The following is a 6,393-nucleotide window of genomic DNA, read 5'->3' as shown; positions in this document are numbered from 1 at the left end:
AGTAAGAGCTATAGTAGAGATGATTGTCTTTGTGATAATTATCTGGTATGTCGTTATCTGTTATGCTTATGTACTACTATGCTATGATGTTATGTGATAGTGACAGGAGGGGTAAGATAGACCCCAGTACCGGTTGATAGGGTCGAAGGGGTATGCCAGCACCCGGATAAGCTAGGCAGTATATGACTTATATGTTTATGTACTAGGATGCTATGTGGTAGAAGTAGGGGGTGAAATAGTCCCCGGTACTGGTCGAAAGGACCAAAGGGGTAGGCCAGCACCCTGATATGCAAGGCAGATTATCAAAACAAAGGACCGAAGGGGTATGCCAGCACCCTGATATGCTAGGCAAGTTACCAGTCGAAAGGACTGAAGTGGTAGGCCAGCACCCTGATATGCTAGGCAAGTTACCGGTTGAAATAGACCGAAGGGTTAGCTAGTGCCCAGATATGATAGACAGTATGTGTTATGTATGGTATGTGGTATGATGGAGGAACTCGCTAAGCTTTGTGCTTATGGTTTTCAGTTTTTGTTTCAGGTCCTTCTTCTTCAAAGGGAAAGGAGTCAGCATGGTAGCAGCGCATTGCACACACGATTTCTGCATATGAGATTCTTGGGATTGTACTCTGACATTGATACTATGTTATGGCATATTTTTGAGACTTATGATCTATGGATTTTGATGAATTGAATTAACTTGATTCTATAAATTGTTTTATGAACTGCTATAGAAAAAAATGAAAATTTTGGTCTGTATTTTTGGGATGTTACACCTGGTAGGGACAATCCATATACCAACCCTACCAACGCAACATGCCGAAATTGGATTCTACGTAGATCCAAAGGCACACCTGAAAACTAAACAATGCCACCTTAACATCCGAACTTCCAATAACCAAGGAAAATTGTCAGACTTGATCCTACTATGAACAATAATTCCACAACCAAAAATTGAGGGTACCCATACCTAGAAACCAAAGTGTATAATGAACAGATTTTAATGATAAATCGACGCATACATTGAACTTCAACTGATAAAGCTCGAAACTTTCGAAGAACCTCAACTATTGACAATGAACGAAATGACCAATGATTGAGAATGCATTGGAAACTAATCCGATGATCCAATAAACTAATGAAAAAAACCCATGTGGAACTAAACATACCAAACTCTGAAGTTGCTTTACCAATCAACAACTGCCCAACCTAGACTATAGATAGCAATCTATACAAAGAGCTGACAAATCCCTCATGTAACGTCCCAAAAATACGAGCCAAAAATTTCACTTTTAAAACATATACTTAGCAAAACAGTAGAAATAAAACATTCACCGAACATGTCCTTTCATAAAAGATATCGCGTGTCTGGAAAAACATTTTATAAAACATAATAATGTTAGAGAACAAATCCCCAGGAAGATCTCATAGTGCGGAATACAAAGCATGTATGTGATGTGCCGCTACCGCGCCAGCTCCTTCCCCTTCGACGAAGAGGTACCTGAAACCAAAACGGAAAACTGTAAGCACAAAGCTTAGTGAGTTCCCCCACTGTACCACATACCATATAATCACATAACACCCATATATTGCCAGGCATATCTGGGTGCCCGACCTACCCCTTCGGTCCTCTCGACCGGATACTACCTAGCATATATGGGTGCTGGCCTCCCCTTCGGTCCTCACGACCGGATACTGACTAGCATATCTGGGTGTTGGTCTCCCCTTCGGTCCTTACAACCGGATACTGCCTACCATATCTGGGTGCTGGCCTCCCTTTCGGTCCTTACGACCGGATACTGAGGACTATTTCACTCCTACTGCTACCATATAACACATATCACCTAACATCAAATCATACTAGCACATAAACATAACACAGGTAGTAGAAACCCTAGATGAATATCACAGAGACAATCATCTATCATACAACTCCTAATGGTGGGCCGACATTGTGGCCGTAGACCCACCGCTACTGGAAGGTAACTCACCTCAAAGTAGCTGCTGACCTGCGTGGGAACTGACTGTCTTCTGCTGCTGCTGCTGCCCCGGAAATCCTCCGGCTATAACTCCCACAAAACAGTCAGTCAAATACTGTTAACCGACCTCAGGGTAAAATGACCATTTACCCCTAACCAAACCAAGAGTCAAAGTCAAAGTCAACTTCCAGTTGACCCGACTCGCCGAGTTGGCTCGCCAACTCGTCGAGTCCCTATCCATTCGATTGACCATAATCCCGTCTCTACTCATCGAGTTAGGCATTGACTCGACGAGTTTTCCTTCTAAGCCGATGTCCAATAGTCCTTCATCCTACTCGCCGAGTTGTATGAACAACTCGTCGAGTTCATCTTCATCCGAAGAACATTTTATGTTGAGACTCGCTAGGTTGTATGAACAACTCGCCGAGTCTGTTATTGAGGCAAGAAGATTGCCTTGAACTCGCCGAGTCAGGGCATTGACTCGCCGAGTTCCTTCATGAGTGAGTCTGGCTTCCGACCCACTGAGTCACACCCCATGACTCACTACCCACCCAGGAAACACGAAAAGGGGGAAAACTCGGGGACTCGCGACTCGACTCGCCGAGTCTTTCACATGCAAATATTATATAATCGATTTTGCTTGAATCCAACTCATGCCATACATAGATCTGGGTTCTTATGTCTTGATTAACACACAAAGTTTCCAACTTTACGTGTAAATAAACACCAATGAAGGTTTTAGGGCTCAAAATGCACTAAAAGAGTAGATCTAGGGCTTTCATGCAATATGGCTTCATAAAGGCAGTGAATCCGAGCTCCTGGAGCTCAATCATGCCTAGATCTAAAGGTTAATCAACTTATTACGAACTCTAAATCATACCTAAGCTTGGGAAATGGCTCAAAAAGGACTTTAATGGAGCTTTAAGGGACTATAAGCATGAAAACAGAGGGAAACTGAGTTATACCTCAAGGAATCACTGAAATAACACCAAGATGTCTGGCCTCCTTCTTCTCTTCTTGATCTACTCTCCTTTTTCTCTCAAAATCTTCAAGAAAACACACCAAAGCACTTCAATCTCACAAGGAACAAGGTTTGGACGATATTGGGAGCTCTAAGGGTGAAGGGGGCGAGCTTGGGGTCGCATAAGATGATTTAAATAGGGTGCAAACCCTTGAAATTAGGGTTTCATCAGACTGCGGGGACTCGTCGAGTCCAGAATATGGACTCGCCGAGTCGCCAACTTAAACGTGTTCCAACTCCCGTCTCTACTCGGCGAGTCGGGCCTGCAACTCGCCGAGTCCAAGGCTAAAATGCAAAATACTTAGATAAACTTTACATACCAGGAACCAGGTGCTACAAATCTCCCCCACTTATTTTAGACTTCGTCCTCGAAGTCTGCTGCCCGATCCTGAAACAGCTCGGGGTAATGCTCCATCATTTCTTCCACCGGCTCCCAAGTCCACTCTGAACCCTTTCGGTGCTGCCATTTCACCTTCACTAATTCCACCTTCTTGTTCCTCAGATCCTTCGACTTCCAGTCGAGGATTGCAATTGGGCACTCAATGTAATTCAGGCTGTCATCAACCTGGATATCCTCTAACGGCACCACCGCTGAATCATCCACTAGGCACTTCCACAGCTGGGAGACATGGAAGGTGCTGTGGATCTGACTGAGCTCGGCTGGCAGATCCAGCCTATATGCCACCTTGCCTACCCGGGCTACAACCCTGAACGGACCAATGTATCTCGGGCCCAACTTGCCCTGCTTCCTGAATCGAATGACGCCCTTCCAAGGTGACACCTTCAGGAGGACCATATCCCCGACCTGGAACTCCAGGTCTGACCGGCGCTTGTCGGCGTAACTTTTCTGCCGACTCTGTGCAGTCTGCAGCCTGCTTCGAACCTGCTGGATTCTCTCGGTCGTCTTGAGCACCGCCTCTGTGCTCCCCATGACCCTCTGGCCAACTTCACCCCAACATATCGGGGTCCTGCACCTCTGTTCGTACAACATCTCGAATGGAGGGCGGTTGATACTCGCATGGTAGCTGTTGTTGTACGAGAACTCAACCAAGGGAAGATAGGTATCCCAACTACCAACGGAGTCTAGCACGCATGCCCGCAACATATCCTCCAACGTCTGGATGGTCCGCTCGCTCTGACCGTCCGTCTGCGGGTGAAAGGCGGTGCTAAAATGCAAACGAGTGCCCAACTCATCATGAAACTTCTTCCAAAACCTGGAAGTGAACCGCACATCTCGGTCTGATATCGCCGACATTGGCACCCCGTGCCGCGCCACTATCTCCCTGATATAGATATCGGCCAACTTTTCGGTCGAGATACTCTCTTGGATCGGAATAAAATGGGCGCTCTTGGTCAGTCGATCCACGATGACCCAAATCGAATCTACTCCTTGCGCAGTCCGGGAAAGATTTGTGATAAAATCCATCGTAATATCTTCCCATTTCCATAACGGGTTGTCCAACGGCTGCATCTAACCGTGCGGTCTCTGATGCTCGGCCTTGACCTTCTTGCAGGTCAAACATCGCTCGACGTACCAAGCCACATCCCGCTTCATGCAGGGCCACCAATAGTCTAGACGAAGATCCCTATACATCTTCGTCGCCCCTGGGTGAATAGAGAATCGGGATTTGTGCACCTCCTCCATCAAGATCTGGCGCACGCCTCCGTGATACGGCACCCACACCCTACGGTGTAGTGTCAATAATCCTCGGCTATTATAATCGAAGGAGGTGACTTGACCCACTATTCGCTCGCTCTTCCGATGTTCCTCCTTCATGGCCTCCTGCTGAGCTTCCCGAATCTGCTCTAGCAATGGAGTCACCACCGTCATCCTCATACACACATCCCTGATCGGTGCCGCCTTACGGCTAAGCGCATCGGCCACCACATTGGCCTTCCCCGGGTGATAAAGGATCTCGCAATCATAATCCTTCACCACGTCCAACCACCTACGCTGCCTCATGTTCAGATTCGGCTGATCCATGAGGTACCTCAAACTCTTGTGGTCCGTGTAGATGGTACATCGAACCCTGTAGAGGTAATGCCGCCAAATCTTGAGGGCGAAGACCACCGCCCCAACTCTAAATCGTGCGTCGGGTAGTTCGCCTCGTGAGGCTTCAGCTGCCTCGAGGCATAAGCAATGACATGCCCCCTCTGCAGCAATACTGCGCCTAAGCCTGAGATAGACACATCACAGTATACCACAAAATCCTCTACGCCCTCGGGCAGGGCTAAGATTGGCGCCTCGCACAATCTCCGCCTCAGAATCTTGAACGTTGCCTGCTGCTCAGGCCCCCATCGAAAGACCACGACTTTCCTAATCAACCGTGTCAGGGGTACGACTATCTTGGAAAAATCCTGAATGAATCTCCGATAGTAGCCTGCTAATCCTAGGAAACTATGAATCTCGGATGGAGACTTCGGAACCTCCCATCTCATCACGGCCTCCACCTTGGCTGGGTCTACTGAAATCCCATTCTGGTTGACGAGGTGCCCAAGAAACTGCACCTTGCACAACCAAAACTCACATTTGGAGAACTTGGCGTACAAGCTCTCCTTCCTCAAGGTCTCCAAAACCTCTCTCAGATGCTCCTCATGCTCCTCCTGCGTCTTGGAATAAACCAAGATGTCATCAATGAAAACTATCACAGACCGATCCAACATCGGTCTACATTCGCGGTTCATGAGGTCCATGAACGCGGCAGGAGAATTGGTGAGCCCAAACGGCATCACCACAAACTCATAATGGCCATAACGCGTCTGAAACGCGGTCTTCTGCACATCCTCCTCTCTGATCCTCATCTGATGATAACCTGAACGCAAATCGATCTTGGAGAACCAAGATGCTCCCTGTAACTGATCAAAGAGGTCATCAATCCTCGGGAGTGGGTAACGGTTCTTCACCGTTACCTTATTCAGCTCCCGGTAATCTATACACATCCGATGCGACCCGTCCTTCTTCTTCACAAACAGGATCGGGGCTCCCCAGGGTGAGCTGCTTGGTCGAATGAATCCCTTGTCTAATAGCTCCTGCAGCTGTGTAGACAACTCCTGCATCTCAGGAGGAGCCAACCGATACGGTGCCTTGGCTATCAGAGTCACACCAGGAACTAGATCGATCCTGAACTCTACCTGATGCTCCGGAGGTATTCCAGGAAGCTCCTCTGGATACACATCAGCGTAGTCTCGTGCTACTGGAACCTCGCTCACAGTCGCCTTACCCGCCTCCCGGGTATCCATAACGTACGCGACATATGCCACGCAACCCTGCTGGAGGTAGCGCCTAGCTCTCACTACTGAACATATTGTGGGTCCATGCTGTGGCCTCTCGCCGTGGATCACCAATTCTCCCCCACTCGGGGTCCTGATCCGCACTAGCTGCTGTGCGCAATCTAT

This window comes from Lactuca sativa, chromosome 6 (genome assembly GCF_002870075.4).
Source record: "Lactuca sativa cultivar Salinas chromosome 6, Lsat_Salinas_v11, whole genome shotgun sequence".
NCBI classification, from domain to species: domain Eukaryota; kingdom Viridiplantae; phylum Streptophyta; class Magnoliopsida; order Asterales; family Asteraceae; genus Lactuca; species Lactuca sativa.
Note: the sequence above shows the minus strand (reverse complement) of the source record.